Raw genomic sequence first — 4,732 nt, forward strand, 5'->3', positions numbered from 1 at the left:
CAAAAGCCCTAGACAATATAGAAGTGAATGGGTGTGGCTTGTTCCAACAAAATTTATTTGCAAGAACAGGTGCCAGGCTATAGTTTGCCAGCCCCTGTGCCAATTTGTTTATAGTAGTTCCCGCCGGGGCTAGGGTTGAGGGGTAGGATGCTTTTTACTCTTTGTATGTCTCTATAATGTCTGATAATTTATAATTAGCATTGTATTTAAAGCACCTGCTCTTATTAAAAGCTCATTGTTACAAATGTTTCCCTGAAACAAAAAACTGGGTCTAAGGGCAATCAGGGGACACCTCAAGGTAACAAAACAAATCTGACCCAAGTAAGCAGCAAAGCATTCAGCATATTATCTGTCCCCTAAAATGCCTACAAGATACAGCAGATTTTATTGCCAATTACTATCAGAGGATTTACATCTGTTAATAATAAAAAATCTATTAACCAAGATTTTTTTTATCTGTACTTGTAATTTTCCATTTAAACAGATATTAACCATGACACCCATAGAGACAACTATCCCATGTTGTAACAAAAAAAATTGGTTGCTTTTTCTTTGTATACGGAGCATGTATTTTGATCAATGCATAAGCAGACCACAGCATAAATGTGAATATGCAGAGGAAAACTATGATTCCTGGGCTAGGAAAAGGATTGGCAAATAAGCTGACAATTACTTTTGAACTTTAAGATAAATTTCAACTGCTTTGTCTTCTTAATAGGAAAATAAATGTAAGCCAGTGTCCATGGTTTCTAAGGATTTAAAACCCACTTGTAGACCCAAGATATACACTGACAACATTAACCTTAGACATCCTGTGCCTCTTATTTTGGCAGGTGTATACAAGTGCTATAAAAAACAACAACAGCACAACACAGCTTTTTCGCAATGGGTTTGCCGCCAGAACACAGGTGTCGTGAAAACCACCAGAAACTCAAGCCCAAACCCAAGACGGGAAAGGAAAAGACTCACATCACCATCGTTGTCATAGGTCACGTAGATTCCGGCAAGTCCACCACTGCTGGCCATCTGATCTACAAACGTGGTGGGATCGACAAGAGAACCATCGAGAAATTTGAGAAGGAGGCTGCTGAGATGGGGAAGGGCTCCTTTAAGGACGCTTGGGTCTTGGGTAAACTGAAAGCTGAACGGGAGCGAGGTATCGCCATTGAGATCTCCCCGTGGAAATTCGAGACCAACAAGTATTATGTGACCATCATTGATGCCCCAGGGCACAGAGACTTCATCAAATACATGATTACAGGCACATCTCAGGCTGACTGTGCTGTCCTGATTGTTGCTGCGGTGTTGGTGAATTTGAAGCAGGCATCTCCAAGAATGGACAGACCCGTGAGCATGCCCTTCTGGCCTACACACTGGGTGTGAAACAGCTGATGGTTGGTGTTAACAAAATGGATTCCACTTAGCCACCCTATAGCCAGAAAAGATACGAGGACATTGTTAAAGAAGCCAGCACCTACATTAAGAAAATTGGCTTCAACCCTGACACAGTAGCCTTTGTGCCAATTTCTGGTTGGAATGGTGACAACATGCTGGAGCCAAGTGCTAACATGCCTTGGTTCAAGGGTTGGAAGTCACCCATAAAGATGGCAATGCCAGTGGAACCACGCTGCTTGAAGCTCTGGATGGCATCCTGCCATGAACTCGTCCAACTGACAAGCCCCTGCGCCTGCCCCTCCAGGATGTCTCCAAAATGGGTGGTGTTGGTCCTGTCCCTGTGGGCTGAGTGGAGACTGGTGTTCTTAAACCCGGCCTGGTGGTCACCTTTGCTCCGGTCAATGTTACAACTGAAGGGAAGTCTGTGGAAATGCACCATGAAGCTTTGCGTGAAGCTCTTCCTGGGGCCAATGTGGGCTTCAACGTCAAGAACGTGTCTGGCTGAAACCGGTTTGGCTCAGTGGATAGAGCGTCGGCCTGCGGACTGAAAGGTCCCAGGTTCAATTCCGGTCAAGGGCATGTACCTGGGTTGCGGGCACATCCCCAGTGGGAGATGTGCAGGAGGCAGCTGATCGATGTTTCTAACTCTCTATCTCTCTCCCTTCCTCTCTGTAAAAAATCAATAAAATATATTAAATAAAAATTAAAAGGGAAAAAAATGTCAAAAAAAAAAAAGAACGTGTCTGACAAAGATGTTCGCCGTGGTAATGTGGCTGGTGACAGCAAAAATGACCCACCAGGGGAAGCAGCTAGCTTCACAGCTCAGGTGGTTATCCTGAACCACCCAGGCCAGATCAGTGCAGGCTATGCACCGGTGCTGGATGGTCACACAGCTCACATTGCTTGCAAATTTGCTGAGCTGAAGGAGAAGATTGATCGTCGTTCTGGAAAAACCTGGAAGATGGCCCCAAGTTTTTGAAATCTGGTGATGCTGCCATCATTGATATGATTCCTAGCAACCCCATGTATGTTGAGAGCTTCTCTGACTACCCTCCTCTGAGCCGTTTCACTGTTCGTGACATGAGACAGACAGTTGCTGTGGGTGTCATCAAAGCAGTGGACGAGAAGGCAGCTGGAGCTGGCAAAGTCACCAAGTCTGCCCAGAAAGCTCAGAAGCTAAATGAATATTATTTCCAACACCTGCCACCCCAGTCTTAATCAGTGGTGGAAGAACGGTCTCAGAACTGTTTGTCTCAATTGGCCGTTTAAGTTTAATAGTAAAAGACTGGTTAATGATTACAATGCATCGTAAAACCTTCCGAAGGAAAGGAGAATGTTTTGTGGACCATTTGGTTCTTTTGTGTTTGTGGCAGTTTTTAAGTTATTAGTTTTTAAAATCAGTACTTTTTAATGGAAACAACATGACCAAAAATCTGTCACAGAATTTTGAGACCCATTAAAATAACAAAGTTTAATGAGAAAAAAACCCCCCACAAAACAAACAAACAAACAAGAATATTGTGACCTAGCATAGAGGAACCAACTTTTCAAAGAAGCAGAATAGATTTGGAGAAGGACAGAGGAAAACCAGACTAAGAGAACAAGTTCCAAATGAACATGACCTACTTAAAGGACAGCGAAACCAGTTTGCTTTGGGGGCAAGCCAGTTTAAAGATCATAGACTCTCTCCAGAGTTCAGTGAGAGATTGAGCAAGCAATTGACGAGGTATTAAGAAGAATTTTGAGAGTATGACCTTTTCCCTCATGAGCCATTTCCTTCCAACTAACTAGTCCTCCAGCTGCAAAAGTTCAGACCAGGATCTTAAAGCTGAACCAGGAGACCGGACACTCCAATGAAATAATGACAGCACAAAGAGCTAGACAGGACAGGTAGTTCACTTCCCTGTCTGAATGAACAATGCTTTTAGCAAAACTGTCCCTGTAAAAGGCAATAGTCCATGCTAATGCTATTTGTTTGTTTTGATGTTAGTTTCTTGTCTCTATGACCCTATCTCTGACAAGATTTCATTGGAGTTCAAATCTTAAGAACTCCTAACAGAAGGTCAGATCTCTAGTAAAAGCATTCTTTAAAAAAATTTATTGGGGTGACCTTGGTTAATAGGGTCACATAGGTATCAAGTATACATTTGTATGATACAAGATATGCATATTGCACTCACTATGTGCCCACCACCAAAGCCAAGCCATCTTCTGTCACCATATTTTAAGCCCCCTCCAACCCCTCACCCCATCCCCACCCCCTTTCTTCTGCTGTCTGTGTTCATGAGTTTCAGTTTTATATTCCAAATATGAGTGAAATCATACAGTTCTCAGGTTTTTTCTGACTTATTTCACTTAGTTTAATATTCTCAAGGTCCATCCATGTTGTCACAAATGGCAGTATTTCATCTTTTCTTGCGGCTGAGTTGTATTCCACTGTATGTATGTATCACATCTTCTTTTTCCAAGTCTGAGCTTACAGCAGACAAAAGAATGGCCACTACAGATACATTCTGGTAGTTAAGAGTGCTTCTTAGTGGTGGCCCTTCTTTTATTCCCCCCCCCCACCCCTCCAGGAGGCCTAGACTGTCTGAAGGGTTCTGGATCTTGTGACTAGTCAGAGCTAGACATAATCTTGCTGAGGCTTCTCCCCCCACCCCCCTCAGGAGACTGTTTTTGCATTTTTCAGGGATAGTAGCACTTTGAGAGTAGGAGAAGGGTAACCCAGCCGTTATCTATACTGTTTTTCTACCTCAATCTGCTTAAAATGCCTATCATTCCTAATATCTGGAATCGGGCCAGACCCAGGTCTAGAGGTTTTGGGGAGGAAGAGGTGAAGGATCTAAGATGATCCTGTCCTCTTGCAACAATACCAAGCAGCCTTGTTTCCTTGAAAGGTAAAGGTATAAATATGAGGGTGAAAAATAGGACCCCGACTCTATAGGACCTGAGAGAAATGGAGTCAAAGCATGGCAACAACCAATGGGAAAGAGGCGGGCGCTGCACAAGCAGAGCATCTGAAAACCAAGTGCCTTTGGCAAACACACCTGCCAGACTTCAGGATGGCTCAATGGGAGGGGCTGGGTGCAGTAACATTTCCCCCCATGGATATACTAGTTTTTCAAATTCTGAAAAAAAGAACATTGTTTAATCTTTAAGAAGGCGGTCTTTTGGGAAGATGAGATGGTGGGAATAAGTCCAATTTGATTTATTCTCTAAACCAGTGGTTCTCAACCTTCCTAATGCTGCGACCCTTTAATACAGTTCCTCATGTTGTGGTGACCCCCAACCATAAAATTATTTTCGCTGCTACTTCATAACTGTAATTTTGCTACTG

At 43.2% G+C, this 4,732-nt stretch overlaps 1 pseudogene; it reads left to right on the forward strand.

Moving 5' to 3' along the window:
• Positions 1 to 881: 881 nt before the first annotated feature.
• Positions 882 to 2,911, forward strand: LOC132211139 (elongation factor 1-alpha 1-like; annotated as a pseudogene).
• The last annotated feature ends 1,821 nt before the right edge of the window (positions 2,912 to 4,732 follow it).

Source organism: Myotis daubentonii, chromosome 10 (assembly GCF_963259705.1).
Source record: "Myotis daubentonii chromosome 10, mMyoDau2.1, whole genome shotgun sequence".
Taxonomy (NCBI): Eukaryota; Metazoa; Chordata; class Mammalia; order Chiroptera; family Vespertilionidae; genus Myotis; species Myotis daubentonii.